This window comes from Euphorbia lathyris, chromosome 1, assembly GCF_963576675.1.
Source record: "Euphorbia lathyris chromosome 1, ddEupLath1.1, whole genome shotgun sequence".
Lineage (NCBI taxonomy): Eukaryota > Viridiplantae > Streptophyta > Magnoliopsida > Malpighiales > Euphorbiaceae > Euphorbia > Euphorbia lathyris.
In genome coordinates this window covers 136,250,649-136,274,794 of record NC_088910.1, presented here as the reverse complement: position 1 = coordinate 136,274,794, position 24,146 = coordinate 136,250,649, and the positions used below count along the sequence as shown (strand labels likewise).

General features: G+C 46.6%; 61 non-coding genes and 4 pseudogenes across 61 annotated transcripts; all 65 read right to left on the bottom strand.

Moving 5' to 3' along the window:
- Positions 1-3: 3 nt before the first annotated feature.
- Positions 4-113, bottom strand: LOC136215775 (5S ribosomal RNA; annotated as a pseudogene).
- Positions 114-372: 259 nt separating this feature from the next.
- Positions 373-491, bottom strand: LOC136214727 (5S ribosomal RNA). Its single transcript, XR_010681802.1, has one exon. It is a non-coding gene; the product is annotated as a 5S ribosomal RNA (ribosomal RNA).
- A 182-nt stretch (positions 492-673) lies between these two features.
- Positions 674-792, bottom strand: LOC136213314 (5S ribosomal RNA). The gene has a single exon (XR_010680432.1). It is a non-coding gene; the product is annotated as a 5S ribosomal RNA (ribosomal RNA).
- A 259-nt stretch (positions 793-1,051) lies between these two features.
- LOC136211428 (5S ribosomal RNA) lies at positions 1,052-1,170 on the bottom strand. The gene has a single exon (XR_010678630.1). It is a non-coding gene; the product is annotated as a 5S ribosomal RNA (ribosomal RNA).
- Positions 1,171-1,429: 259 nt separating this feature from the next.
- LOC136215774 (5S ribosomal RNA) lies at positions 1,430-1,539 on the bottom strand (annotated as a pseudogene).
- A 259-nt stretch (positions 1,540-1,798) lies between these two features.
- On the bottom strand, positions 1,799-1,917 carry LOC136214726 (5S ribosomal RNA). The gene has a single exon (XR_010681801.1). It is a non-coding gene; the product is annotated as a 5S ribosomal RNA (ribosomal RNA).
- A 259-nt stretch (positions 1,918-2,176) lies between these two features.
- On the bottom strand, positions 2,177-2,295 carry LOC136213313 (5S ribosomal RNA). Its single transcript, XR_010680431.1, has one exon. It is a non-coding gene; the product is annotated as a 5S ribosomal RNA (ribosomal RNA).
- Positions 2,296-2,554: 259 nt separating this feature from the next.
- LOC136214646 (5S ribosomal RNA) lies at positions 2,555-2,673 on the bottom strand. Its single transcript, XR_010681726.1, has one exon. It is a non-coding gene; the product is annotated as a 5S ribosomal RNA (ribosomal RNA).
- Positions 2,674-2,931: 258 nt separating this feature from the next.
- LOC136215773 (5S ribosomal RNA) lies at positions 2,932-3,041 on the bottom strand (annotated as a pseudogene).
- A 259-nt stretch (positions 3,042-3,300) lies between these two features.
- Positions 3,301-3,419, bottom strand: LOC136214632 (5S ribosomal RNA). Its single transcript, XR_010681712.1, has one exon. It is a non-coding gene; the product is annotated as a 5S ribosomal RNA (ribosomal RNA).
- A 260-nt stretch (positions 3,420-3,679) lies between these two features.
- Positions 3,680-3,798, bottom strand: LOC136214429 (5S ribosomal RNA). Its single transcript, XR_010681515.1, has one exon. It is a non-coding gene; the product is annotated as a 5S ribosomal RNA (ribosomal RNA).
- A 259-nt stretch (positions 3,799-4,057) lies between these two features.
- LOC136214341 (5S ribosomal RNA) lies at positions 4,058-4,176 on the bottom strand. The gene has a single exon (XR_010681432.1). It is a non-coding gene; the product is annotated as a 5S ribosomal RNA (ribosomal RNA).
- A 259-nt stretch (positions 4,177-4,435) lies between these two features.
- Positions 4,436-4,554, bottom strand: LOC136214594 (5S ribosomal RNA). Its single transcript, XR_010681675.1, has one exon. It is a non-coding gene; the product is annotated as a 5S ribosomal RNA (ribosomal RNA).
- Positions 4,555-4,813: 259 nt separating this feature from the next.
- On the bottom strand, positions 4,814-4,932 carry LOC136214725 (5S ribosomal RNA). The gene has a single exon (XR_010681800.1). It is a non-coding gene; the product is annotated as a 5S ribosomal RNA (ribosomal RNA).
- Positions 4,933-5,191: 259 nt separating this feature from the next.
- Positions 5,192-5,310, bottom strand: LOC136213312 (5S ribosomal RNA). The gene has a single exon (XR_010680430.1). It is a non-coding gene; the product is annotated as a 5S ribosomal RNA (ribosomal RNA).
- A 259-nt stretch (positions 5,311-5,569) lies between these two features.
- Positions 5,570-5,679, bottom strand: LOC136215772 (5S ribosomal RNA; annotated as a pseudogene).
- Positions 5,680-5,938: 259 nt separating this feature from the next.
- On the bottom strand, positions 5,939-6,057 carry LOC136213783 (5S ribosomal RNA). The gene has a single exon (XR_010680887.1). It is a non-coding gene; the product is annotated as a 5S ribosomal RNA (ribosomal RNA).
- A 259-nt stretch (positions 6,058-6,316) lies between these two features.
- On the bottom strand, positions 6,317-6,435 carry LOC136214719 (5S ribosomal RNA). The gene has a single exon (XR_010681794.1). It is a non-coding gene; the product is annotated as a 5S ribosomal RNA (ribosomal RNA).
- A 257-nt stretch (positions 6,436-6,692) lies between these two features.
- Positions 6,693-6,811, bottom strand: LOC136212943 (5S ribosomal RNA). Its single transcript, XR_010680081.1, has one exon. It is a non-coding gene; the product is annotated as a 5S ribosomal RNA (ribosomal RNA).
- A 260-nt stretch (positions 6,812-7,071) lies between these two features.
- Positions 7,072-7,190, bottom strand: LOC136211427 (5S ribosomal RNA). The gene has a single exon (XR_010678628.1). It is a non-coding gene; the product is annotated as a 5S ribosomal RNA (ribosomal RNA).
- A 258-nt stretch (positions 7,191-7,448) lies between these two features.
- LOC136214739 (5S ribosomal RNA) lies at positions 7,449-7,567 on the bottom strand. The gene has a single exon (XR_010681813.1). It is a non-coding gene; the product is annotated as a 5S ribosomal RNA (ribosomal RNA).
- Positions 7,568-7,826: 259 nt separating this feature from the next.
- LOC136214816 (5S ribosomal RNA) lies at positions 7,827-7,945 on the bottom strand. Its single transcript, XR_010681886.1, has one exon. It is a non-coding gene; the product is annotated as a 5S ribosomal RNA (ribosomal RNA).
- A 260-nt stretch (positions 7,946-8,205) lies between these two features.
- LOC136215676 (5S ribosomal RNA) lies at positions 8,206-8,324 on the bottom strand. Its single transcript, XR_010682711.1, has one exon. It is a non-coding gene; the product is annotated as a 5S ribosomal RNA (ribosomal RNA).
- A 260-nt stretch (positions 8,325-8,584) lies between these two features.
- On the bottom strand, positions 8,585-8,703 carry LOC136213630 (5S ribosomal RNA). Its single transcript, XR_010680728.1, has one exon. It is a non-coding gene; the product is annotated as a 5S ribosomal RNA (ribosomal RNA).
- A 258-nt stretch (positions 8,704-8,961) lies between these two features.
- LOC136213782 (5S ribosomal RNA) lies at positions 8,962-9,080 on the bottom strand. The gene has a single exon (XR_010680886.1). It is a non-coding gene; the product is annotated as a 5S ribosomal RNA (ribosomal RNA).
- Positions 9,081-9,338: 258 nt separating this feature from the next.
- Positions 9,339-9,457, bottom strand: LOC136214163 (5S ribosomal RNA). Its single transcript, XR_010681259.1, has one exon. It is a non-coding gene; the product is annotated as a 5S ribosomal RNA (ribosomal RNA).
- A 259-nt stretch (positions 9,458-9,716) lies between these two features.
- On the bottom strand, positions 9,717-9,835 carry LOC136211426 (5S ribosomal RNA). The gene has a single exon (XR_010678627.1). It is a non-coding gene; the product is annotated as a 5S ribosomal RNA (ribosomal RNA).
- Positions 9,836-10,093: 258 nt separating this feature from the next.
- LOC136211425 (5S ribosomal RNA) lies at positions 10,094-10,212 on the bottom strand. The gene has a single exon (XR_010678626.1). It is a non-coding gene; the product is annotated as a 5S ribosomal RNA (ribosomal RNA).
- A 258-nt stretch (positions 10,213-10,470) lies between these two features.
- On the bottom strand, positions 10,471-10,589 carry LOC136214018 (5S ribosomal RNA). Its single transcript, XR_010681117.1, has one exon. It is a non-coding gene; the product is annotated as a 5S ribosomal RNA (ribosomal RNA).
- A 260-nt stretch (positions 10,590-10,849) lies between these two features.
- On the bottom strand, positions 10,850-10,968 carry LOC136215620 (5S ribosomal RNA). The gene has a single exon (XR_010682655.1). It is a non-coding gene; the product is annotated as a 5S ribosomal RNA (ribosomal RNA).
- A 258-nt stretch (positions 10,969-11,226) lies between these two features.
- On the bottom strand, positions 11,227-11,345 carry LOC136214699 (5S ribosomal RNA). Its single transcript, XR_010681776.1, has one exon. It is a non-coding gene; the product is annotated as a 5S ribosomal RNA (ribosomal RNA).
- A 260-nt stretch (positions 11,346-11,605) lies between these two features.
- On the bottom strand, positions 11,606-11,724 carry LOC136211424 (5S ribosomal RNA). The gene has a single exon (XR_010678625.1). It is a non-coding gene; the product is annotated as a 5S ribosomal RNA (ribosomal RNA).
- Positions 11,725-11,982: 258 nt separating this feature from the next.
- LOC136215199 (5S ribosomal RNA) lies at positions 11,983-12,101 on the bottom strand. Its single transcript, XR_010682246.1, has one exon. It is a non-coding gene; the product is annotated as a 5S ribosomal RNA (ribosomal RNA).
- A 259-nt stretch (positions 12,102-12,360) lies between these two features.
- On the bottom strand, positions 12,361-12,479 carry LOC136211758 (5S ribosomal RNA). The gene has a single exon (XR_010678949.1). It is a non-coding gene; the product is annotated as a 5S ribosomal RNA (ribosomal RNA).
- Positions 12,480-12,739: 260 nt separating this feature from the next.
- On the bottom strand, positions 12,740-12,858 carry LOC136215674 (5S ribosomal RNA). The gene has a single exon (XR_010682709.1). It is a non-coding gene; the product is annotated as a 5S ribosomal RNA (ribosomal RNA).
- Positions 12,859-13,117: 259 nt separating this feature from the next.
- On the bottom strand, positions 13,118-13,236 carry LOC136213629 (5S ribosomal RNA). Its single transcript, XR_010680727.1, has one exon. It is a non-coding gene; the product is annotated as a 5S ribosomal RNA (ribosomal RNA).
- Positions 13,237-13,493: 257 nt separating this feature from the next.
- On the bottom strand, positions 13,494-13,612 carry LOC136212941 (5S ribosomal RNA). The gene has a single exon (XR_010680079.1). It is a non-coding gene; the product is annotated as a 5S ribosomal RNA (ribosomal RNA).
- Positions 13,613-13,872: 260 nt separating this feature from the next.
- On the bottom strand, positions 13,873-13,991 carry LOC136211423 (5S ribosomal RNA). Its single transcript, XR_010678624.1, has one exon. It is a non-coding gene; the product is annotated as a 5S ribosomal RNA (ribosomal RNA).
- A 258-nt stretch (positions 13,992-14,249) lies between these two features.
- Positions 14,250-14,368, bottom strand: LOC136214738 (5S ribosomal RNA). The gene has a single exon (XR_010681812.1). It is a non-coding gene; the product is annotated as a 5S ribosomal RNA (ribosomal RNA).
- Positions 14,369-14,627: 259 nt separating this feature from the next.
- LOC136214814 (5S ribosomal RNA) lies at positions 14,628-14,746 on the bottom strand. The gene has a single exon (XR_010681884.1). It is a non-coding gene; the product is annotated as a 5S ribosomal RNA (ribosomal RNA).
- Positions 14,747-15,006: 260 nt separating this feature from the next.
- On the bottom strand, positions 15,007-15,125 carry LOC136215726 (5S ribosomal RNA). The gene has a single exon (XR_010682759.1). It is a non-coding gene; the product is annotated as a 5S ribosomal RNA (ribosomal RNA).
- Positions 15,126-15,385: 260 nt separating this feature from the next.
- Positions 15,386-15,504, bottom strand: LOC136213628 (5S ribosomal RNA). Its single transcript, XR_010680726.1, has one exon. It is a non-coding gene; the product is annotated as a 5S ribosomal RNA (ribosomal RNA).
- A 258-nt stretch (positions 15,505-15,762) lies between these two features.
- LOC136213781 (5S ribosomal RNA) lies at positions 15,763-15,881 on the bottom strand. The gene has a single exon (XR_010680885.1). It is a non-coding gene; the product is annotated as a 5S ribosomal RNA (ribosomal RNA).
- A 258-nt stretch (positions 15,882-16,139) lies between these two features.
- On the bottom strand, positions 16,140-16,258 carry LOC136214162 (5S ribosomal RNA). The gene has a single exon (XR_010681258.1). It is a non-coding gene; the product is annotated as a 5S ribosomal RNA (ribosomal RNA).
- Positions 16,259-16,517: 259 nt separating this feature from the next.
- LOC136211420 (5S ribosomal RNA) lies at positions 16,518-16,636 on the bottom strand. Its single transcript, XR_010678622.1, has one exon. It is a non-coding gene; the product is annotated as a 5S ribosomal RNA (ribosomal RNA).
- A 258-nt stretch (positions 16,637-16,894) lies between these two features.
- LOC136211419 (5S ribosomal RNA) lies at positions 16,895-17,013 on the bottom strand. The gene has a single exon (XR_010678621.1). It is a non-coding gene; the product is annotated as a 5S ribosomal RNA (ribosomal RNA).
- Positions 17,014-17,271: 258 nt separating this feature from the next.
- On the bottom strand, positions 17,272-17,390 carry LOC136214017 (5S ribosomal RNA). The gene has a single exon (XR_010681116.1). It is a non-coding gene; the product is annotated as a 5S ribosomal RNA (ribosomal RNA).
- A 260-nt stretch (positions 17,391-17,650) lies between these two features.
- LOC136215618 (5S ribosomal RNA) lies at positions 17,651-17,769 on the bottom strand. Its single transcript, XR_010682654.1, has one exon. It is a non-coding gene; the product is annotated as a 5S ribosomal RNA (ribosomal RNA).
- Positions 17,770-18,027: 258 nt separating this feature from the next.
- Positions 18,028-18,146, bottom strand: LOC136214698 (5S ribosomal RNA). The gene has a single exon (XR_010681775.1). It is a non-coding gene; the product is annotated as a 5S ribosomal RNA (ribosomal RNA).
- A 260-nt stretch (positions 18,147-18,406) lies between these two features.
- LOC136211418 (5S ribosomal RNA) lies at positions 18,407-18,525 on the bottom strand. The gene has a single exon (XR_010678620.1). It is a non-coding gene; the product is annotated as a 5S ribosomal RNA (ribosomal RNA).
- A 258-nt stretch (positions 18,526-18,783) lies between these two features.
- LOC136214737 (5S ribosomal RNA) lies at positions 18,784-18,902 on the bottom strand. Its single transcript, XR_010681811.1, has one exon. It is a non-coding gene; the product is annotated as a 5S ribosomal RNA (ribosomal RNA).
- Positions 18,903-19,162: 260 nt separating this feature from the next.
- Positions 19,163-19,281, bottom strand: LOC136211757 (5S ribosomal RNA). Its single transcript, XR_010678948.1, has one exon. It is a non-coding gene; the product is annotated as a 5S ribosomal RNA (ribosomal RNA).
- Positions 19,282-19,541: 260 nt separating this feature from the next.
- LOC136215673 (5S ribosomal RNA) lies at positions 19,542-19,660 on the bottom strand. The gene has a single exon (XR_010682708.1). It is a non-coding gene; the product is annotated as a 5S ribosomal RNA (ribosomal RNA).
- Positions 19,661-19,919: 259 nt separating this feature from the next.
- Positions 19,920-20,038, bottom strand: LOC136213626 (5S ribosomal RNA). Its single transcript, XR_010680725.1, has one exon. It is a non-coding gene; the product is annotated as a 5S ribosomal RNA (ribosomal RNA).
- Positions 20,039-20,296: 258 nt separating this feature from the next.
- Positions 20,297-20,415, bottom strand: LOC136213780 (5S ribosomal RNA). The gene has a single exon (XR_010680884.1). It is a non-coding gene; the product is annotated as a 5S ribosomal RNA (ribosomal RNA).
- A 258-nt stretch (positions 20,416-20,673) lies between these two features.
- LOC136212298 (5S ribosomal RNA) lies at positions 20,674-20,792 on the bottom strand. Its single transcript, XR_010679463.1, has one exon. It is a non-coding gene; the product is annotated as a 5S ribosomal RNA (ribosomal RNA).
- A 260-nt stretch (positions 20,793-21,052) lies between these two features.
- LOC136212297 (5S ribosomal RNA) lies at positions 21,053-21,171 on the bottom strand. The gene has a single exon (XR_010679462.1). It is a non-coding gene; the product is annotated as a 5S ribosomal RNA (ribosomal RNA).
- A 260-nt stretch (positions 21,172-21,431) lies between these two features.
- Positions 21,432-21,550, bottom strand: LOC136211417 (5S ribosomal RNA). The gene has a single exon (XR_010678619.1). It is a non-coding gene; the product is annotated as a 5S ribosomal RNA (ribosomal RNA).
- A 259-nt stretch (positions 21,551-21,809) lies between these two features.
- On the bottom strand, positions 21,810-21,928 carry LOC136212296 (5S ribosomal RNA). Its single transcript, XR_010679461.1, has one exon. It is a non-coding gene; the product is annotated as a 5S ribosomal RNA (ribosomal RNA).
- A 260-nt stretch (positions 21,929-22,188) lies between these two features.
- On the bottom strand, positions 22,189-22,307 carry LOC136213779 (5S ribosomal RNA). The gene has a single exon (XR_010680883.1). It is a non-coding gene; the product is annotated as a 5S ribosomal RNA (ribosomal RNA).
- A 258-nt stretch (positions 22,308-22,565) lies between these two features.
- LOC136211416 (5S ribosomal RNA) lies at positions 22,566-22,684 on the bottom strand. Its single transcript, XR_010678618.1, has one exon. It is a non-coding gene; the product is annotated as a 5S ribosomal RNA (ribosomal RNA).
- Positions 22,685-22,943: 259 nt separating this feature from the next.
- LOC136212940 (5S ribosomal RNA) lies at positions 22,944-23,062 on the bottom strand. Its single transcript, XR_010680078.1, has one exon. It is a non-coding gene; the product is annotated as a 5S ribosomal RNA (ribosomal RNA).
- A 259-nt stretch (positions 23,063-23,321) lies between these two features.
- On the bottom strand, positions 23,322-23,440 carry LOC136211918 (5S ribosomal RNA). Its single transcript, XR_010679102.1, has one exon. It is a non-coding gene; the product is annotated as a 5S ribosomal RNA (ribosomal RNA).
- Positions 23,441-23,698: 258 nt separating this feature from the next.
- Positions 23,699-23,817, bottom strand: LOC136214790 (5S ribosomal RNA). Its single transcript, XR_010681862.1, has one exon. It is a non-coding gene; the product is annotated as a 5S ribosomal RNA (ribosomal RNA).
- A 183-nt stretch (positions 23,818-24,000) lies between these two features.
- Positions 24,001-24,119, bottom strand: LOC136211901 (5S ribosomal RNA). Its single transcript, XR_010679086.1, has one exon. It is a non-coding gene; the product is annotated as a 5S ribosomal RNA (ribosomal RNA).
- Positions 24,120-24,146: the final 27 nt, after the last annotated feature.

The following is a 24,146-nucleotide window of genomic DNA, read 5'->3' as shown; positions in this document are numbered from 1 at the left end:
TTGGGGGTGCAACACGCAAGAGGTCACCCATCTTAGTACTACTCTCGCCCAAGCACGTTTAACTTCGGAGTTCTGATGGGATCCGGTGCATTAGTGCTGGTATGATTGCACCCGTCATCCCATGCAAAAACTAAGCATATATTCCATACTGGGCGCCCCTTTCTCCCGTATGCTCATCCTTCACGTGCATGCACAAGCCCCCGGACCCCAAACACTGACCCCCGCCTCGAAAACGTGCACGCCATGGTGAAAAAAAAAATTAAATAATTAAAAAATGCACGTTGTAAAAAAGTTCGGGCCCGCCTCGAAAACGTGCACGCCATGGTGAAAAAAAATTAAATAATTAAAAAATGCACGTTGCAAAAAAGTTTGGGGGTGCAACACGAGGACTTCCCAAGAGGTCACCCATCTTAGTACTACTCTCGGCCACGCACGTTTAACTTCGGAGTTCTGATGGGATCCGGTGCATTAGTGCTGGTATGATCGCACCCGTCATCCCATGCAAAAACTAAGCATATATTCCATACTGGGCACCCCTTTCTCCCGTATGCTCATCCTTCACGTGCATGCACAAGCCCCCGGACCCCAAACACTGACCCCCGCCTCGAAAACGTGCACGCCATGGTGAAAAAAAAATTAAATAATTAAAAAATGCACGTTGCAAAAAAGTTTAGGGGTGCAACACGAGGACTTCCCAAGAGGTCACCCATCTTAGTACTACTCTCGCCCAAGCACGTTTATCTTCGGAGTTCTGATGGGATCCGGTGCATTAGTGCTGGTATGATTGCACCCGTCATCCCATGCAAAAACTAAGCATATATTCCATACTGGGCGCCCCTTTCTCCCGTATGCTCATCCTTCACGTGCATGCACAAGCCCCCGGACCCCAAACACTGACCCCCGCCTCGAAAACGTGCACGCCATGGTGAAAAAAAAAATTAAATAATTAAAAAATGCACGTTGCAAAAAAGTTTGGGCCCGCCTCGAAAACGTGCACGCCATGGTGAAAAAAAATTAAATAATTAAAAAATGCACGTTGCAAAAAAGTTTGGGGGTGCAACACGAGGACTTCCCAAGAGGTCACCCATCTTAGTACTACTCTCGCCCAAGCACGTTTAACTTCGGAGTTCTGATGGGATCCGGTGCATTAGTGCTGGTATGATCGCACCCGTCATCCCATGCAAAAACTAAGCATATATTCCATACTGGGCGCCCCTTTCTCCCGTATGCTCATCCTTCACGTGCATGCACAAGCCCCCGGACCCCAAACACTGACCCCCGCCTCGAAAACGTGCACGCCATGGTGAAAAAAAAATTAAATAATTAAAAAATGCACGTTGCAAAAAAGTTTTGGCCCGCCTCGAAAACGTGCACGCCATGGTGAAAAAAAAATTAAATAATTAAAAAATGCACGTTGCAAAAAAGTTTGGGGGTGCAACACGCAAGAGGTCACCCATCTTAGTACTACTCTCGCCCAAGCACGTTTAACTTCGGAGTTCTGATGGGATCCGGTGCATTAGTGCTGGTATGATTGCACCCGTCATCCCATGCAAAAACTAAGCATATATTCCATACTGGGCGCCCCTTTCTCCCGTATGCTCATCCTTCACGTGCATGCACAAGCCCCCGGACCCCAAACACTGACCCCCGCCTCGAAAACGTGCACGCCATGGTGGAAAAAAAAATTAAATAATTAAAAAATGCACGTTGTAAAAAAGTTCGGGCCCGCCTCGAAAAAGTGCACGCCATGGTGAAAAAAAATTAAATAATTAAAAAATGCACGTTGCAAAAAAGTTTGGGGGTGCAACACGAGGACTTCCCAAGAGGTCACCCATCTTAGTACTACTCTCGGCCACGCACGTTTAACTTCGGAGTTCTGATGGGATCCGGTGCATTAGTGCTGGTATGATCGCACCCGTCATCCCATGCAAAAACTAAGCATATATTCCATACTGGGCACCCCTTTCTCCCGTATGCTCATCCTTCACGTGCATGCACAAGCCCCCGGACCCCAAACACTGACCCCCGCCTCGAAAACGTGCACGCCATGGTGAAAAAAAAATTAAATAATTAAAAAATGCACGTTGCAAAAAAGTTTGGGCCCCCCTCGAAAACGTGCACGCCATGGTGAAAAAAAAATTAAATAATTAAAAAATGCACGTTGCAAAAAAGTTTAGGGGTGCAACACGAGGACTTCCCAAGAGGTCACCCATCTTAGTACTACTCTCGCCCAAGCACGTTTATCTTCGGAGTTCTGATGGGATCCGGTGCATTAGTGCTGGTATGATTGCACCCGTCATCCCATGCAAAAACTAAGCATATATTCCATACTGGGCGCCCCTTTCTCCCGTATGCTCATCCTTCACGTGCATGCACAAGCCCCCGGACCCCAAACACTGACCCCCGCCTCGAAAACGTGCACGCCATGGTGAAAAAAAAAATTAAATAATTAAAAAATGCACGTTGCAAAAAAGTTTGGGCCCGCCTCGAAAACGTGCACGCCATGGTGAAAAAAAATTAAATAATTAAAAAATGCACGTTGCAAAAAAGTTTGGGGGTGCAACACGAGGACTTCCCAAGAGGTCACCCATCTTAGTACTACTCTCGCCCAAGCACGTTTAACTTCGGAGTTCTGATGGGATCCGGTGCATTAGTGCTGGTATGATCGCATCGTCATCCCATGCAAAAACTAAGCATATATTCCATACTGGGCGCCCCTTTCTCCCGTATGCTCATCCTTCACGTGCATGCACAAGCCCCCGGACCCCAAACACTGACCCCCGCCTCGAAAACGTGCACGCCATGGTGAAAAAAAAATTAAATAATTAAAAAATGCACGTTGCAAAAATGTTTGGGCCCGCCTCGAAAACGTGCACGCCATGGTGAAAAAAAAATTAAATAATTAAAAAATGCACGTTGCAAAAAAGTTTGGGGGTGCAACACGCAAGAGGTCACCCATCTTAGTACTACTCTCGCCCAAGCACGTTTAACTTCGGAGTTCTGATGGGATCCGGTGCATTAGTGCTGGTATGATTGCACCCGTCATCCCATGCAAAAACTAAGCATATATTCCATACTGGGCGCCCCTTTCTCCCGTATGCTCATCCTTCACGTGCATGCACAAGCCCCCGGACCCCAAACACTGACCCCCGCCTCGAAAACGTGCACGCCATGGTGAAAAAAAAAATTAAATAATTAAAAAATGCACGTTGCAAAAAAGTTCGGGCCCGCCTCGAAAACGTGCACGCCATGGTGAAAAAAAATTAAATAATTAAAAAATGCACGTTGCAAAAAAGTTTGGGGGTGCAACACGAGGACTTCCCAAGAGGTCACCCATCTTAGTACTACTCTCGGCCAAGCACGTTTCACTTCGGAGTTCTGATGGGATCCGGTGCATTAGTGCTGGTATGATCGCACCCGTCATCCCATGCAAAAACTAAGCATATATTCCATACTGGGCGCCCCTTTCTCCCGTATGCTCATCCTTCACGTGCATGCACAAGCCCCCGGACCCCAAACACTGACCCCCGCCTCGAAAACGTGCACGCCATGGTGAAAAAAAAAATTAAATAATTAAAAAATGCACGTTGCAAAAAAGTTTGGGCCCGCCTCGAAAACGTGCACGCCATGGTGAAAAAAAAATTAAATAATTAAAAAATGCACGTTGCAAAAAAGTTTGGGGGTGCAACACGAGGACTTCCCAAGAGGTCACCCATCTTAGTACTACTCTCGCCCAAGCACGTTTAACTTTGGAGTTCTGATGGGATCCGGTGCATTAGTGCTGGTATGATTGCACTCGTCATCCCATGCAAAAACTAAGCATATATTCCATACTGGGCGCCCCTTTCTCCCGTATGCTCATCCTTCACGTGCATGCACAAGCCCCCGGACCCCAAACACTGACCCCCGCCTCGAAAACGTGCACGCCATGGTGAAAAAAAAAATTAAATAATTAAAAAATGCACGTTGCAAAAAAGTTCGGGCCCGCCTCGAAAACGTGCACGGCATGGTGAAAAAAAATTAAATAATTAAAAAATGCACGTTGCAAAAAAGTTTGGGGGTGCAACAAGAGGACTTCCCAAGAGGTCACCCATCTTAGTACTACTCTCGCCCAAGCACGTTTAACTTCGGAGTTCTGATGGGATCCGGTGCATTAGTGCTGGTATGATCGCACCCATCATCCCATGCAAAAACTAAGCATATATTCCATACTGGGCGCCCCTTTCTCCCGTATGCTCATCCTTCACGTGCATGCACAAGCCCCCGGACCCCAAACACTGACCCCCGCCTCGAAAACGTGCACGCCATGGTGAAAAAAAAAATTAAATAATTAAAAAATGCACGTTGCAAAAAAGTTTGGGCCCGCCTCGAAAACGTGCACGCCATGGTGAAAAAAAATTAAATAATTAAAAAATGCACGTTGCAAAAAAGTTTGGGGGTGCAACACGAGCACTTCCCAAGAGGTCACCCATCTTAGTACTACTCTCGGCCAAGCACGTTTAACTTCGGAGTTCTGATGGGATCCGGTGCATTAGTGCTGGTATGATCGCACCCGTCATCCCATGCAAAAACTAAGCATATATTCCATACTGGGCGCCCCTTTCTCCCGTATGCTCATCCTTCACGTGCATGCACAAGCCCCCGGACCCCAAACACTGACCCCCGCCTCGAAAACGTGCACGCCATGGTGAAAAAAAAAATTAAATAATTAAAAAATGCACGTTGCAAAAAAGTTTGGGCCCGCCTCGAAAACGTGCACGCCATGGTGAAAAAAAATTAAATAATTAAAAAATGCACGTTGCAAAAAAGTTTGGGGGTGCAACACGAGGACTTCCCAAGAGGTCACCCATCTTAGTACTACTCTCGGCCACGCACGTTTAACTTCGGAGTTCTGATGGGATCCGGTGCATTAGTGCTGGTATGATCGCACCCGTCATCCCATGCAAAAACTAAGCATATATTCCATACTGGGCACCCCTTTCTCCCGTATGCTCATCCTTCACGTGCATGCACAAGCCCCCGGACCCCAAACACTGACCCCCGCCTCGAAAACGTGCACGCCATGGTGAAAAAAAAATTAAATAATTAAAAAATGCACGTTGCAAAAAAGTTTGGGCCCCCCTCGAAAACGTGCACGCCATGGTGAAAAAAAAATTAAATAATTAAAAAATGCACGTTGCAAAAAAGTTTAGGGGTGCAACACGAGGACTTCCCAAGAGGTCACCCATCTTAGTACTACTCTCGCCCAAGCACGTTTATCTTCGGAGTTCTGATGGGATCCGGTGCATTAGTGCTGGTATGATTGCACCCGTCATCCCATGCAAAAACTAAGCATATATTCCATACTGGGCGCCCCTTTCTCCCGTATGCTCATCCTTCACGTGCATGCACAAGCCCCCGGACCCCAAACACTGACCCCCGCCTCGAAAACGTGCACGCCATGGTGAAAAAAAAATTAAATAATTAAAAAATGCACGTTGCAAAAAAGTTTGGGCCCGCCTCGAAAACGTGCACGCCATGGTGAAAAAAAAATTAAATAATTAAAAAATGCACGTTGCAAAAAAGTTTGGGGGTGCAACACGCAAGAGGTCACCCATCTTAGTACTACTCTCGCCCAAGCACGTTTAACTTCGGAGTTCTGATGGGATCCGGTGCATTAGTGCTGGTATGATTGCACCCGTCATCCCATGCAAAAACTAAGCATATATTCCATACTGGGCGCCCCTTTCTCCCGTATGCTCATCCTTCACGTGCATGCACAAGCCCCCGGACCCCAAACACTGACCCCCGCCTCGAAAACGTGCACGGCATGGTGAAAAAAAAAATTAAATAATTAAAAAATGCACGTTGCAAAAAAGTTCGGGCCCGCCTCGAAAACGTGCACGCCATGGTGAAAAAAAATTAAATAATTAAAAAATGCACGTTGCAAAAAAGTTTGGGGGTGCAACACGAGGACTTCCCAAGAGGTCACCCATCTTAGTACTACTCTCGGCCAAGCACGTTTAACTTCGGAGTTCTGATGGGATCCGGTGCATTAGTGCTGGTATGATCGCACCCGTCATCTCATGCAAAAACTAAGCATATATTCCATACTGGGCACCCCTTTCTCCCGTATGCTCATCCTTCACGTGCATGCACAAGCCCCCGGACCCCAAACACTGACCCCCGCCTCGAAAACGTGCACGCCATGGTGAAAAAAAAATTAAATAATTAAAAAATGCACGTTGCAAAAAAGTTTGGGCCCCCCTCGAAAACGTGCACGCCATGGTGAAAAAAAAATTAAATAATTAAAAAATGCACGTTGCAAAAAAGTTTAGGGGTGCAACACGAGGACTTCCCAAGAGGTCACCCATCTTAGTACTACTCTCGCACAAGCACGTTTAACTTCGGAGTTCTGATGGGATCCGGTGCATTAGTGCTGGTATGATCACACCCGTCATCCCATGCAAAAACTAAGCATATATTCCATACTGGGCGTCCCTTTCTCCCGTATGCTCATCCTTCACGTGCATGCACAAGCCCCCGGACCCCAAACACTGACCCCCGCCTCGAAAACGTGCACGCCATGGTGAAAAAAAATTAAATAATTAAAAAATGCACGTTGCAAAAAAGTTTGGGCCCGCCTCGAAAACGTGCACGCCATGGTGAAAAAAAATTAAATAATTAAAAAATGCACGTTGCAAAAAAGTTTGGGGGTGCAACACGAGGACTTCCCAAGAGGTCACCCATCTTAGTACTACTCTCGCCCAAGCACGTTTATCTTCGGAGTTCTGATGGGATCCGGTGCATTAGTGCTGGTATGATCGCACCCATCATCCCATGCAAAAACTAAGCATATATTCCATACTGGGCGCCCCTTTCTCCCGTATGCTCATCCTTCACGTGCATGCACAAGCCCCCGGACCCCAAACACTGACCCCCGCCTCGAAAACGTGCACGCCATGGTGAAAAAAAAAATTAAATAATTAAAAAATGCACGTTGCAAAAAAGTTTGGGCCCCCCTCGAAAACGTGCACGCCATGGTGAAAAAAAAATTAAATAATTAAAAAATGCACGTTGCAAAAAAGTTTGGGGGTGCAACACGAGGACTTCCCAAGAGGTCACCCATCTTAGTACTACTCTCGCCCAAGCACGTTTAACTTCGGAGTTCTGATGGGATCCGGTGCATTAGTGCTGGTATGATCGCACCCGTCATCACATGCAAAAACTAAGCATATATTCCATACTGGGCGCCCCTTTCTCCCGTATGCTCATCCTTCACGTGCATGCACAAGCCCCCGGACCCCAAACACTGACCCCCGCCTCGAAAACGTGCACGCCATGGTGAAAAAAAAATTAAATAATTAAAAAATGCACGTTGCAAAAAAGTTTGGGCCCGCCTCGAAAACGTGCACGCCATGGTGAAAAAAAATTAACTAATTAAAAAATGCACGTTGCAAAAAAGTTTGGGGGTGCAACACGAGGACTTCCCAAGAGGTCACCCATCTTAGTACTACTCTCGCCCAAGCACGTTTGACTTCTGAGTTCTGATGGGATCCGGTGCATTAGTGCTGGTATGATCGCACCCGTCATCCCATGCAAAAACTAAGCATATATTCCATACTGGGCGCCCCTTTCTCCCGTATGCTCATCCTTCACGTGCATGCACAAGCCCCCGGACCCCAAACACTGACCCCCGCCTCGAAAACGTGCACGCCATGGTGAAAAAAAAAATTAAATAATTAAAAAATGCACGTTGCAAAAAAGTTCGGGCCCGCCTCGAAAACGTGCACGCCATGGTGAAAAAAAATTAAATAATTAAAAAATGCACGTTGCAAAAAAGTTTGGGGGTGCAACACGAGGACTTCCCAAGAGGTCACCCATCTTAGTACTACTCTCGGCCAAGCACGTTTAGCTTCGGAGTTCTGATGGGATCCAGTGCATTAGTGCTGGTATGATCGCACCCATCATCCCATGCAAAAACTAAGCATATATTCCATACTGGGCGCCCCTTTCTCCCGTATGCTCATCCTTCACGTGCATGCACAAGCCCCCGGACCCCAAACACTGACCCCCGCCTCGAAAACGTGCACGCCATGGTGAAAAAAAAAATTAAATAATTAAAAAATGCACGTTGCAAAAAAGTTTGGACCCCCCTCGAAAACGTGCACGCCATGGTGAAAAAAAAATTAAATAATTAAAAAATGCACGATGCAAAAAAGTTTGGGGGTGCAACAAGAGGACTTCCCAAGAGGTCACCCATCTTAGTACTACTCTCGCCGAAACACGTTTAACTTCGGAGTTCTGATGGGATCCGGTGCATTAGTGCTGGTATGATCGCACCCGTCATCCCATGCAAAAACTAAGCATATATTCCATACTGGGCGCCCCTTTCTCCCGTATGCTCATCCTTCACGTGCATGCACAAGCCCCCGGACCCCAAACACTGACCCCCGCCTCGAAAACGTGCACGCCATGGTGAAAAAAAAAATTAAATAATTAAAAAATGCACCTTGCAAAAAAGTTTGGGCCTCCCTCGAAAACGTGCACGCCATGGTTAAAAAAAAATTAAATAATTAAAAAATGCACGTTGCAAAAAAGTTTGGGGGTGCAACACGAGGACTTCCCAAGAGGTCACCCATCTTAGTACTACTCTAGCCCAAGCACGTTTAACTTCGGAGTTCTGATGGGATCCGGTGCATTAGTGCTGGTATGATCGCACCCGTCATCCCATGCAAAAACTAAGCATATATTCCATACTGGGCGCCCCTTTCTCCCGTATGCTCATCCTTCACGTGCATGCACAAGCCCCCGGACCCCAAACACTGACCCCCGCCTCGAAAACGTGCACGCCATGGTGAAAAAAAAATTAAATAATTAAAAAATGCACGTTGCAAAAAAGTTTGGGCCCGCCTCGAAAACGTGCACGCCATGGTGAAAAAAAATTAAATAATTAAAAAATGCACGTTGCAAAAAAGTTTGGGGGTGCAACACGAGGACTTCCCAAGAGGTCACCCATCTTAGTACTACTCTCGGCCAAGCACGTTTAACTTCGGAGTTCTGATGGGATCCGGTGCATTAGTGCTGGTATGATCGCACCCGTCATCCCATGCAAAAACTAAGCATATATTCCATACTGGGTGCCCCTTTCTCCCGTATGCTCATCCTTCACGTGCATGCACAAGCCCCCGGACCCCAAACACTGACCCCCGCCTCGAAAACGTGCACGCCATGGTGAAAAAAAAATTAAATAATTAAAAAATGCACGTTGCAAAAAAGTTTGGGCCCCCCTCGAAAACGTGCACGCCATGGTGAAAAAAAATTAAATAATTAAAAAATGCACGTTGCAAAAAAGTTTTGGGGTGCAACACGAGGACTTCCCAAGAGGTCACCCATCTTAGTACTACTCTCGCCCAAGCACGTTTAACTTTGGAGTTCTGATGGGATCCGGTGCATTAGTGCTGGCATGATCGCACCCGTCATCCCATGCAAAAACTAAGCATATATTCCATACTGGGCGCCCCTTTCTCCCGTATGCTCATCCTTCACGTGCATGCACAAGCCCCCGGACCCCAAACACTGACCCCCGCCTCGAAAACGTGCACGCCATGGTGAAAAAAAAATTAAATAATTAAAAAATGCACGTTGCAAAAAAGTTTGGGCCCCCCTCGAAAACGTGCACGCCATGGTGAAAAAAAAATTAAATAATTAAAAAATGCACGTTGCAAAAAAGTTTGGGGGTGCAACACGAGGACTTCCCAAGAGGTCACCCATCTTAGTACTACTCTCGCCCAAGCACGTTTAACTTCGGAGTTCTGATGGGATCCGGTGCATTAGTGCTGGTATGATCGCACCCGTCATCCCATGCAAAAACTAAGCATATATTCCATACTGGGCGCCCCTTTCTCCCGTATGCTCATCCTTCACGTGCATGCACAAGCCCCCGGACCCCAAACACTGACCCCCGCCTCGAAAACGTGCACGCCATGGTGAAAAAAAAATTAAATAATTAAAAAATGCACGTTGCAAAAAAGTTTGGGCCCGCCTCGAAAACGTGCACGCCATGGTGAAAAAAAATTAAATAATTAAAAAATGCACGTTGCAAAAAAGTTTGGGGGTGCAACACGAGGACTTCCCAAGAGGTCACCCATCTTAGTACTACTCTCGCCCAAGCACGTTTAACTTCGGAGTTCTGATGGGATCCGGTGCATTAGTGCTGGTATGATCGCACCCGTCATCCCATGCAAAAACTAAGCATATATTCCATACTGGGCGCCCCTTTCTCCCGTATGCTCATCCTTCACGTGCATGCACAAGCCCCCGGACCCCAAACACTGACGCCCGCCTCGAAAACGTGCACGCCATGGTGAAAAAAAATTAACTAATTAAAAAATGCACGTTGCAAAAAAGTTTGGGCCCGCCTCGATAACGTGCACGCCATGGTGAAAAAAAAATTAAATAATTAAAAAATCCACGTTGCAAAAAAGTTTGGGGGTGCAACACGAGGACTTCCCAAGAGGTCACCCATCTTAGTACTACTCTCGCCCAAACACGTTTGACTTCGGAGTTCTGATGGGATCCGGTGCATTAGTGCTGGTATGATCGCACCCGTCATCCCATGCAAAAACTAAGCATATATTCCATACTGGGTGCCCCTTTCTCCCGTATGCTCATCCTTCACGTGCATGCACAAGCCCCCGGACCCCAAACACTGACCCCCGCCTCGAAAACGTGCACGCCATGATGAAAAAAAAAATTAAATAATTAAAAAATGCACGTTGCAAAAAAGTTTGGGCCCCCCTCGAAAACGTGCACGCCATGGTTAAAAAAAAATTAAATAATTAAAAAATGCACGTTGCAAAAAAGTTTGGGGGTGCAACACGAGGACTTCCCAAGAGGTCACCCATCTTAGTACTACTCTAGCCAATGCACGTTTCACTTCGGAGTTCTGATGGGATCCGGTGCATTAGTGCTGGTATGATCGCACCCGTCATTCCATGCAAAAACTAAGCATATATTCCATACTGGGCGCCCCTTTCTCCCGTATGCTCATCCTTCACGTGCATGCACAAGCCCCCGGACCCCAAACACTAACCCCCGCCTCGAAAACGTGCACGCCATGGTGAAAAAAAAATTAAATAATTAAAAAATGCACGTTACAAAAAAGTTTGGGCCCGCCTCGAAAACATGCACGCCATGGTGAAAAAAAATTAAATAATTAAAAAATGCACGTTGCAAAAAAGTTTGGGGGTGCAACACGAGGACTTCCCAAGAGGTCACCCATCTTAGTACTACTCTCGGCCAAGCACGTTTGACTTCGGAGTTCTGATGGGATCCGGTGCATTAGTGCTGGTATGATCGCACCCGTCATCCAATGCAAAAACTAAGCATATATTCCATACTGGGCGCCCCTTTCTCCCGTATGCTCATCCTTCACGTGCATGCACAAGCCCCCGGACCCCAAACACTGACCCCCGCCTCGAAAACGTGCACGCCATGGTGAAAAAAAAAATTAAATAATTAAAAAATGCACGTTGCAAAAAAGTTTGGGCCCCCCTCGAAAACGTGCACGCCATGGTGAAAAAAAAATTAAATAATTAAAAAATGCACGTTGCAAAAAAGTTTGGGGGTGCAACACGAGGACTTCCCAAGAGGTCACCCATCTTAGTACTACTCTCGCCCAAGCACGTTTAACTTCGGAGTTCTGATGGGATCCGGTGCATTAGTGCTGGTATGATCGCACCCGTCATCCCATGCAAAAACTAAGCATATATTCCATACTGGGCGCCCCTTTCTCCCGTATGCTCATCCTTCACGTGCATGCACAAGCCCCCGGACCCCAAACACTGACCCCCGCCTCGAAAACGTGCACGCCATGGTGAAAAAAAAATTAAATAATTAAAAAATGCACGTTGCAAAAAAGTTTGGGCCCGCCTCGAAAACGTGCACGCCATGGTGAAAAAAAATTAAATAATTAAAAAATGCACGTTGCAAAAAAGTTTGGGGGTGCAACACGAGGACTTCCCAAGAGGTCACCCATCTTAGTACTACTCTCGCCCAAGCACGTTTGACTTCTGAGTTCTGATGGGATCCAGTGCATTAGTGCTGGTATGATCGCACCCGTCATCCCATGCAAAAACTAAGCATATATTCCATACTGGGCGCCCCTTTCTCCCGTATGCTCATCCTTCACGTGCATGCACAAGCCCCCGGACCCCAAACACTGACCCCCGCCTCGAAAACGTGCACGCCATGGTGAAAAAAAAAATTAAATAATTAAAAAATGCACGTTGCAAAAAAGTTCGGGCCCGCCTCGAAAACGTGCACGCCATGGTGAAAAAAAATTAAATAATTAAAAAATGCACGTTGCAAAAAAGTTTGGGGGTGCAACACGAGGACTTCCCAAGAGGTCACCCATCTTAGTACTACTCTCGCCCAAGCACGTTTAGCTTCGGAGTTCTGATGGGATCCGGTGCATTAGTGCTGGTATGATCGCACCCATCATCCCATGCAAAAACTAAGCATATATTCCATACTGGGCGCCCCTTTCTCCCGTATGCTCATCCTTCACGTGCATGCACAAGCCCCCGGACCCCAAACACTGACCCCCGCCTCGAAAACGTGCACGCCATGGTGAAAAAAAAAATTAAATAATTAAAAAATGCACGTTGCAAAAAAGTTTGGACCCCCCTCGAAAACGTGCACGCCATGGTGAAAAAAAAATTAAATAATTAAAAAATGCACGATGCAAAAAAGTTTGGGGGTGCAACAAGAGGACTTCCCAAGAGGTCACCCATCTTAGTACTACTCTCGCCGAAACACGTTTAACTTCGGAGTTCTGATGGGATCCGGTGCATTAGTGCTGGTATGATCGCACCCGTCATCCCATGCAAAAACTAAGCATATATTCCATACTGGGCGCCCCTTTCTCCCGTATGCTCATCCTTCACGTGCATGCACAAGCCTCCGGACCCCAAACACTGACCCCCGCCTCGAAAACGTGCACGCCATGGTGAAAAAAAAATTAAATAATTAAAAAATCCACCTTGCAAAAAAGTTTGGGCCCCCCTCGAAAACGTGCACGCCATGGTTAAAAAAAAATTAAATAATTAAAAAATGCACGTTGCAAAAAAGTTTGGGGGTGCAACACGAGGACTTCCCAAGAGGTCACCCATCTTAGTACTACTCTAGCCCAAGCACGTTTAACTTCGGAGTTCTGATGGGATCCGGTGCATTAGTGCTGGTATGATCGCACCCGTCATCCCATGCAAAAACTAAGCATATATTCCATACTGGGCGCCCCTTTCTCCCGTATGCTCATCCTTCACGTGCATGCACAAGCCCCCGGACCCCAAACACTGACCCCCGCCTCGAAAACGTGCACGCCATGGTGAAAAAAAATTAAATAATTAAAAAATGCACGTTGCAAAAAAGTTTGGGCCCGCCTCGAAAACGTGCACGCCATGGTGAAAAAAAATTAAATAATTAAAAAATGCACGTTGCAAAAAAGTTTGGGGGTGCAACACGAGGACTTCCCAAGAGGTCACCCATCTTAGTACTACTCTCGCCCAAGCACGTTTATCTTCGGAGTTCTGATGGGATCCGGTGCATTAGTGCTGGTATGATCGCACCCATCATCCCATGCAAAAACTAAGCATATATTCCATACTGGGCGCCCCTTTCTCCCGTATGCTCATCCTTCACGTGCATGCACAAGCCCCCGGACCCCAAACACTGACCCCCGCCTCGAAAACGTGCACGCCATGGTGAAAAAAAAAATTAAATAATTAAAAAATGCACGTTGCAAAAAAGTTTGGGCCCCCCTCGAAAACGTGCACGCCATGGTGAAAAAAAAATTAAATAATTAAAAAATGCACGTTGCAAAAAAGTTTGGGGGTGCAACACGAGGACTTCCCAAGAGGTCACCCATCTTAGTACTACTCTCGCCCAAGCACGTTTAACTTCGGAGTTCTGATGGGATCCGGTGCATTAGTGCTGGTATGATCGCACCCGTCATCACATGCAAAAACTAAGCATATATTCCATACTGGGCGCCCCTTTCTCCCGTATGCTCATCCTTCACGTGCATGCACAAGCCCCCGGACCCCAAACACTGACCCCCGCCTCGAAAACGTGCACGCCATGGTGAAAAAAAAATTAAATAATTAAAAAATGCACGTTGCAAAAAAGTTTGGGCCCGCCTCGAAAACGTGCACGCCATGGTGAAAAAAAATTAACTAATTAAAAAATGCACGTTGCAAAAAAGTTTGGGGGTGCAACACGAGGACTTCCCAAGAGGTCACCCATCTTAGTACTACTCTCGCCCAAGCACGTTTGACTTCTGAGTTCTGATGGGATCCGGTGCATTAGTGCTGGTATGATCGCACCCGTCATCCCATGCAAAAACTAAGCATATATTCCATACTGGGCGCCCCTTTCTCCCGTATGCTCATCCTTCACGTGCATGCACAAGCCCCCGGACCCCAAACACTGACCCCCGCCTCGAAAACGTGCACGCCATGGTGAAAAAAAAAATTAAATAATTAAAAAATGCACGTTGCAAAAAAGTTCGGGCCCGCCTCGAAAACGTGCACGCCATGGTGAAAAAAAATTAAATAATTAAAAAATGCACGTTGCAAAAAAGTTTGGGGGTGCAACACGAGGACTTCCCAAGAGGTCACCCATCTTAGTACTACTCTCGGCCAAGCACGTTTAGCTTCGGAGTTCTGATGGGATCCAGTGCATTAGTGCTGGTATGATCGCACCCATCATCCCATGCAAAAACTAAGCATATATTCCATACTGGGCGCCCCTTTCTCCCGTATGCTCATCCTTCACGTGCATGCACAAGCCCCCGGACCCCAAACACTGACCCCCGCCTCGAAAACGTGCACGCCATGGTGAAAAAAAAAATTAAATAATTAAAAAATGCACGTTGCAAAAAAGTTTGGACCCCCCTCGAAAACGTGCACGCCATGGTGAAAAAAAAATTAAATAATTAAAAAATGCACGATGCAAAAAAGTTTGGGGGTGCAACAAGAGGACTTCCCAAGAGGTCACCCATCTTAGTACTACTCTCGCCGAAACACGTTTCACTTCGGAGTTCTGATGGGATCCGGTGCATTAGTGCTGGTATGATCGCACCCGTCATCCCATGCAAAAACTAAGCATATATTCCATACTGGGCGCCCCTTTCTCCCGTATGCTCATCCTTCACGTGCATGCACAAGCCCCCGGACCCCAAACACTGACCCCCGCCTCGAAAACGTGCACGCCATGGTGAAAAAAAAAATTAAATAATTAAAAAATGCACCTTGCAAAAAAGTTTGGGCCTCCCTCGAAAACGTGCACGCCATGGTTAAAAAAAAATTAAATAATTAAAAAATGCACGTTGCAAAAAAGTTTGGGGGTGCAACACGAGGACTTCCCAAGAGGTCACCCATCTTAGTACTACTCTAGCCCAAGCACGTTTAACTTCGGAGTTCTGATGGGATCCGGTGCATTAGTGCTGGTATGATCGCACCCGTCATCCCATGCAAAAACTAAGCATATATTCCATACTGGGCGCCCCTTTCTCCCGTATGCTCATCCTTCACGTGCATGCACAAGCCCCCGGACCCCAAACACTGACCCCCGCCTCGAAAACGTGCACGCCATGGTGAAAAAAAAATTAAATAATTAAAAAATGCACGTTGCAAAAAAGTTTGGGCCCGCCTCGAAAACGTGCACGCCATGGTGAAAAAAAATTAAATAATTAAAAAATGCACGTTGCAAAAAAGTTTGGGGGTGCAACACGAGGACTTCCCAAGAGGTCACCCATCTTAGTACTACTCTCGGCCAAGCACGTTTAACTTCGGAGTTCTGATGGGATCCGGTGCATTAGTGCTGGTATGATCGCACCCGTCATCCCATGCAAAAACTAAGCATATATTCCATACTGGGTGCCCCTTTCTCCCGTATGCTCATCCTTCACGTGCATGCACAAGCCCCCGGACCCCAAACACTGACCCCCGCCTCGAAAACGTGCACGCCATGGTGAAAAAAAAATTAAATAATTAAAAAATGCACGTTGCAAAAAAGTTTGGGCCCCCCTCGAAAACGTGCACGCCATGGTGAAAAAAAATTAAATAATTAAAAAATGCACGTTGCAAAAAAGTTTGGGGGTGCAACACGAGGACTTCCCAAGAGGTCACCCATCTTAGTACTACTCTCGCCCAAGCACGTTTAACTTTGGAGTTCTGATGGGATCCGGTGCATTAGTGCTGGCATGATCGCACCCGTCATCCCATGCAAAAACTAAGCATATATTCCATACTGGGCGCCCCTTTCTCCCGTATGCTCATCCTTCACGTGCATGCACAAGCCCCCGGACCCCAAACACTGACCCCCGCCTCGAAAACGTGCACGCCATGGTGAAAAAAAAATTAAATAATTAAAAAATGCACGTTGCAAAAAAGTTTGGGCCCCCCTCGAAAACGTGCACGCCATGGTGAAAAAAAAATTAAATAATTAAAAAATGCACGTTGCAAAAAAGTTTGGGGGTGCAACACGAGGACTTCCCAAGAGGTCACCCATCTTAGTACTACTCTCGCCCAAGCACGTTTAACTTCGGAGTTCTGATGGGATCCGGTGCATTAGTGCTGGTATGATCGCACCCGTCATCCCATGCAAAAACTAAGCATATATTCCATACTGGGCGCCCCTTTCTCCCGTATGCTCATCCTTCACGTGCATGCACAAGCCCCCGGACCCCAAACACTGACCCCCGCCTCGAAAACGTGCACGCCATGGTGAAAAAAAAATTAAATAATTAAAAAATGCACGTTGCAAAAAAGTTTGGGCCCGCCTCGAAAACGTGCACGCCATGGTGAAAAAAAATTAAATAATTAAAAAATGCACGTTGCAAAAAAGTTTGGGGGTGCAACACGAGGACTTCCCAAGAGGTCACCCATCTTAGTACTACTCTCGCCCAAGCACGTTTAACTTCGGAGTTCTGATGGGATCCGGTGCATTAGTGCTGGTATGATCGCACCCGTCATCCCATGCAAAAACTAAGCATATATTCCATACTGGGCGCCCCTTTCTCCCGTATGCTCATCCTTCACGTGCATGCACAAGCCCCCGGACCCCAAACACTGACCCCCGCCTCGAAAACGTGCACGCCATGGTGAAAAAAAATTAACTAATTAAAAAATGCACGTTGCAAAAAAGTTTGGGCCCGCCTCGATAACGTGCACGCCATGGTGAAAAAAAAATTAAATAATTAAAAAATCCACGTTGCAAAAAAGTTTGGGGGTGCAACACGAGGACTTCCCAAGAGGTCACCCATCTTAGTACTACTCTCGCCCAAACACGTTTGACTTCGGAGTTCTGATGGGATCCGGTGCATTAGTGCTGGTATGATCGCACCCGTCATCCCATGCAAAAACTAAGCATATATTCCATACTGGGCGCCCCTTTCTCCCGTATGCTCATCCTTCACGTGCATGCACAAGCCCCCGGACCCCAAACACTGACCCCCGCCTCGAAAACGTGCACGCCATGATGAAAAAAAAAATTAAATAATTAAAAAATGCACGTTGCAAAAAAGTTTGGGCCCCCCTCGAAAACGTGCACGCCATGGTTAAAAAAAAATTAAATAATTAAAAAATGCACGTTGCAAAAAAGTTTGGGGGTGCAACACGAGGACTTCCCAAGAGGTCACCCATCTTAGTACTACTCTAGCCAATGCACGTTTCACTTCGGAGTTCTGATGGGATCCGGTGCATTAGTGCTGGTATGATCGCACCCGTCATTCCATGCAAAAACTAAGCATATATTCCATACTGGGCGCCCCTTTCTCCCGTATGCTCATCCTTCACGTGCATGCACAAGCCCCCGGACCCCAAACACTAACCCCCGCCTCGAAAACGTGCACGCCATGGTGAAAAAAAAATTAAATAATTAAAAAATGCACGTTACAAAAAAGTTTGGGCCCGCCTCGAAAACATGCACGCCATGGTGAAAAAAAATTAAATAATTAAAAAATGCACGTTGCAAAAAAGTTTGGGGGTGCAACACGAGGACTTCCCAAGAGGTCACCCATCTTAGTACTACTCTCGGCCAAGCACGTTTGACTTCGGAGTTCTGATGGGATCCGGTGCATTAGTGCTGGTATGATCGCACCCGTCATCCAATGCAAAAACTAAGCATATATTCCATACTGGGCGCCCCTTTCTCCCGTATGCTCATCCTTCACGTGCATGCACAAGCCCCCGGACCCCAAACACTGACCCCCGCCTCGAAAACGTGCACGCCATGGTGAAAAAAAAAATTAAATAATTAAAAAATGCACGTTGCAAAAAAGTTTGGGCCCCCCTCGAAAACGTGCACGCCATGGTGAAAAAAAAATTAAATAATTAAAAAATGCACGTTGCAAAAAAGTTTGGGGGTGCAACACGAGGACTTCCCAAGAGGTCACCCATCTTAGTACTACTCTCGCCCAAGCACGTTTAACTTCGGAGTTCTGATGGGATCCGGTGCATTAGTGCTGGTATGATCGCACCCGTCATCCCATGCAAAAACTAAGCATATATTCCATACTGGGCGCCCCTTTCTCCCGTATGCTCATCCTTCACGTGCATGCACAAGCCCCCGGACCCCAAACACTGACCCCCGCCTCGAAAACGTGCACGCCATGGTGAAAAAAAAATTAAATAATTAAAAAATGCACGTTGCAAAAAAGTTTGGGCCCGCCTCGAAAACGTGCACGCCATGGTGAAAAAAAATTAAATAATTAAAAAATGCACGTTGCAAAAAAGTTTGGGGGTGCAACACGAGGACTTCCCAAGAGGTCACCCATCTTAGTACTACTCTCGCCCAAGCACGTTTGACTTCTGAGTTCTGATGGGATCCGGTGCATTAGTGCTGGTATGATCGCACCCGTCATCCCATGCAAAAACTAAGCATATATTCCATACTGGGCGCCCCTTTCTCCCGTATGCTCATCCTTCACGTGCATGCACAAGCCCCCGGACCCCAAACACTGATCCCCGCCTCGAAAACGTGCACGCCATGGTGAAAAAAAAAAATTAAATAATTAAAAAATGCACGTTGCAAAAAAGTTCGGGCCCGCCTCGAAAACGTGCACGCCATGGTGAAAAAAAATTAAATAATTAAAAAATGCACGTTGCAAAAAAGTTTGGGGGTGCAACACGAGGACTTCCCAAGAGGTCACCCATCTTAGTACTACTCTCGCCCAAGCACGTTTAGCTTCGGAGTTCTGATGGGATCCGGTGCATTAGTGCTGGTATGATCGCACCCATCATCCCATGCAAAAACTAAGCATATATTCCATACTGGGCGCCCCTTTCTCCCGTATGCTCATCCTTCACGTGCATGCACAAGCCCCCGGACCCCAAACACTGACCCCCGCCTCGAAAACGTGCACGCCATGGTGAAAAAAAAAATTAAATAATTAAAAAATGCACGTTGCAAAAAAGTTTGGACCCCCCTCGAAAACGTGCACGCCATGGTGAAAAAAAAATTAAATAATTAAAAAATGCACGATGCAAAAAAGTTTGGGGGTGCAACAAGAGGACTTCCCAAGAGGTCACCCATCTTAGTACTACTCTCGCCGAAACACGTTTAACTTCGGAGTTCTGATGGGATCCGGTGCATTAGTGCTGGTATGATCGCACCCGTCATCCCATGCAAAAACTAAGCATATATTCCATACTGGGCGCCCCTTTCTCCCGTATGCTCATCCTTCACGTGCATGCACAAGCCTCCGGACCCCAAACACTGACCCCCGCCTCGAAAACGTGCACGCCATGGTGAAAAAAAAATTAAATAATTAAAAAATCCACCTTGCAAAAAAGTTTGGGCCCCCCTCGAAAACGTGCACGCCATGGTTAAAAAAAAATTAAATAATTAAAAAATGCACGTTGCAAAAAAGTTTGGGGGTGCAACACGAGGACTTCCCAAGAGGTCACCCATCTTAGTACTACTCTAGCCCAAGCACGTTTAACTTCGGAGTTCTGATGGGATCCGGTGCATTAGTGCTGGTATGATCGCACCCGTCATCCCATGCAAAAACTAAGCATATATTCCATACTGGGCGCCCCTTTCTCCCGTATGCTCATCCTTCACGTGCATGCACAAGCCCCCGGACCCCAAACACTGACCCCCGCCTCGAAAACGTGCACGCCATGGTGAAAAAAAAATTAAATAATTAAAAAATGCACGTTGCAAAAAAGTTTGGGCCCGCCTCGAAAACGTGCACGCCATGGTGAAAAAAAATTAAATAATTAAAAAATGCACGTTGCAAAAAAGTTTGGGGGTGCAACACGAGGACTTCCCAAGAGGTCACCCATCTTAGTACTACTCTCGGCCAAGCACGTTTAACTTCGGAGTTCTGATGGGATCCGGTGCATTAGTGCTGGTATGATCGCACCCGTCATCCCATGCAAAAACTAAGCATATATTCCATACTGGGTGCCCGTTTCTCCCGAATGCTCATCCTTCACGTGCATGCACAAGCCCCCGGACCCCAAACACTGACCCCCGCCTCGAAAACGTGCACGCCATGGTGAAAAAAAAATTAAATAATTAAAAAATGCACGTTGCAAAAAAGTTTGGGCCCCCCTCGAAAACGTGCACGCCATGGTGAAAAAAAATTAAATAATTAAAAAATGCACGTTGCAAAAAAGTTTGGGGGTGCAACACGAGGACTTCCCAAGAGGTCACCCATCTTAGTACTACTCTCGCCCAAGCACGTTTAACTTCGGAGTTCTGATGGGATCCGGTGCATTAGTGCTGGCATGATCGCACCCGTCATCCCATGCAAAAACTAAGCATATATTCCATACTGGGCGCCCCTTTATCCCGTATGCTCATCCTTCACGTGCATGCACAAGCCCCCGGACCCCAAACACTGACCTCCGCCTCGAAAACGTGCACGCCATGGTGAAAAAAAAAATTAAATAATTAAAAAATGCACGTTGCAAAAAAGTTTGGGCCCCCCTCGAAAACGTGCACGCCATGGTGAAAAAAAAATTAAATAATTAAAAAATGCACGTTGCAAAAAAGTTTGGGGGTGCAACACGAGGACTTCCCAAGAGGTCACCCATCTTAGTACTACTCTCGCCCAAGCACGTTTAACTTCGGAGTTCTGATGGGATCCGGTGCATTAGTGCTGGCATGATCGCACCCGTCATCCCATGCAAAAACTAAGCATATATTCCATACTGGGCGCCCCTTTCTCCCGTATGCTCATCCTTCACGTGCATGCACAAGCCCCCGGACCCCAAACACTGACCCCCGCCTCGAAAACGTGCACGCCATGGTGAAAAAAAAAATTAAATAATTAAAAAATGCACGTTGCAAAAAAGTTTGGGCCCCCCTCGAAAACGTGCACGCCATGGTGAAAAAAAAATTAAATAATTAAAAAATGCACGTTGCAAAAAAGTTTGGGGGTGCAACACGAGGACTTCCCAAGAGGTCACCCATCTTAGTACTACTCTCGCCCAAGCACGTTTAACTTCGGAGTTCTGATGGGATCCGGTGCATTAGTGCTGGTATGATCGCACCCGTCATCCCATGCAAAAACTAACCATATATTCCATACTGGGCGCCCCTTTCTCCCGTATGCTCATCCTTCACGTGCATGCACAAGCCCCCGGACCCCAAACACTGACCCCCGCCTCGAAAACGTGCACGCCATGGTGAAAAAAAAAATTAAATAATTAAAAAATGCACGTTGCAAAAAAGTTTGGGCCCCCCTCGAAAACGTGCACGCCATGTTGAAAAAAAATTAAATAATTAAAAAATGCACGTTGCAAAAAAGTTTGGGGGTGCAACACGAGGACTTCCCAAGAGGTCACCCATCTTAGTACTACTCTCGCCCAAGCACGTTTAACTTCGGAGTTCTGATGGGATCCGGTGCATTAGTGCTGGCATGATCGCACCCGTCATCCCATGCAAAAACTAAGCATATATTCCATACTGGGCGCCCCTTTCTCCCGTATGCTCATCCTTCACGTGCATGCACAAGCCCCCGGACCCCAAACACTGACCCCCGCCTCGAAAACGTGCACGCCATGGTGAAAAAAAAAATTAAATAATTAAAAAATGCACGTTGCAAAAAAGTTTGGGCCCCCCTCGAAAACGTGCACGCCATGGTGAAAAAAAAATTAAATAATTAAAAAATGCACGTTGCAAAAAAGTTTGGGGGTGCAACACGAGGACTTCCCAAGAGGTCACCCATCTTAGTACTACTCTCGGCCAAGCACGTTTAACTTCGGAGTTCTGATGGGATCCGGTGCATTAGTGCTGGTATGATCGCACCCGTCATCCCATGCAAAAACTAAGCATATATTCCATACTGGGCGCCCCTTTCTCCCGTATGCTCATCCTTCACGTGCATGCACAAGCCCCCGGACCCCAAACACTGACCCCCGCCTCGAAAACGTGCACGCCATGGTGAAAAAAAAATTAAATAATTAAAAAATGCACGTTGCAAAAAAGTTTGGGCCCGCCTCGAAAACGTGCACGCCATGGTGAAAAAAAATTAAATAATTAAAAAATGCACGTTGCAAAAAAGTTTGGGGGTGCAACACGAGGACTTCCCAAGAGGTCACCCATCTTAGTACTACTCTCGCCCAAGCACGTTTAACTTCGGAGTTCTGATGGGATCCGGTGCATTAGTGCTGGTATGATCGCACCCGTCATCCCATGCAAAAACTAAGCATATATTCCATACTGGGCGCCCCTTTCTCCCGTATGCTCATCCTTCACGTGCATGCACAAGCCCCCGGACCCCAAACACTGACCCCCGCCTCGAAAACGTGCACGCCATGGTGAAAAAAAAATTAAATAATTAAAAAATGCACGTTGCAAAAAAGTTTGGGCCCGCCTCGATAACGTGCACGCCATGGTGAAAAAAAAATTAAATAATTAAAAAATCCACGTTGCAAAAAAGTTTGGGGGTGCAACACGAGGACTTCCCAAGAGGTCACCCATCTTAGTACTACTCTCGCCCAAGCACGTTTATCTTCGGAGTTCTGATGGGATCCGGTGCATTAGTGCTGGTATGATCGCACCCGTCATCCCATGCAAAAACTAAGCATATATTCCATACTGGGCGCCCCTTTCTCCCGTATGCTCATCCTTCACGTGCATGCACAAGCCCCCGGACCCCAAACACTGACCCCCGCCTCGAAAACGTGCACGCCATGGTGAAAAAAAAATTAAATAATTAAAAAATGCACGTTGCAAAAAAGTTTGGGCCCCCCTCGAAAACGTGCACGCCATGGTGAAAAAAAAATTAAATAATTAAAAAATGCACGTTGCAAAAAAGTTTGGGGGTGCAACACGAGGACTTCCCAAGAGGTCACCCATCTTAGTACTACTCTCGCCCAAGCACGTTTAACTTCGGAGTTCTAATGGGATCCGGTGCATTAGTGCTGGTATGATCGCACCCGTCATCCCATGCAAAAACTAAGCATATATTCCATACTGGGCGCCCCTTTCTCCCGTATGCTCATCCTTCACGTGCATGCACAAGCCCCCGGACCCCAAACACTGACCCCCGCCTCGAAAACGTGCACGCCATGGTGAAAAAAAAATTAAATAATTAAAAAATGCACGTTGCAAAAAAGTTTGGGCCCGCCTCGAAAACGTGCACGCCATGGTGAAAAAAAATTAAATAATTAAAAAATGCACGTTGCAAAAAAGTTTGGGGGTGCAACACGAGGACTTCCCAAGAGGTCACCCATCTTAGTACTACTCTCGCCCAAGCACGTTTAACTTCTGAGTTCTGATGGGATCCGGTGCATTAGTGCTGGTATGATCGCACCAGTCATCCCATGCAAAAACTAAGCATATATTCCATACTGGGCGCCCCTTTCTCCCGTATGCTCATCCTTCACGTGCATGCACAAGCCCCCGGACCCCAAACACTGACCCCCGCCTCGAAAACGTGCACGCCATGGTGAAAAAAAAAATTAAATAATTAAAAAATGCACGTTGCAAAAAAGTTTGGGGGTGCAACACGAGGACTTCCCAAGAGGTCACCCATCTTAGTACTACTCTCGCCCGAGCACGTTTAACTTCGGAGTTCTGATGGGATCCGGTGCATTAGTGCTGGTATGATCGCACCCGTCATCCCATGCAAAAACTAAGCATAT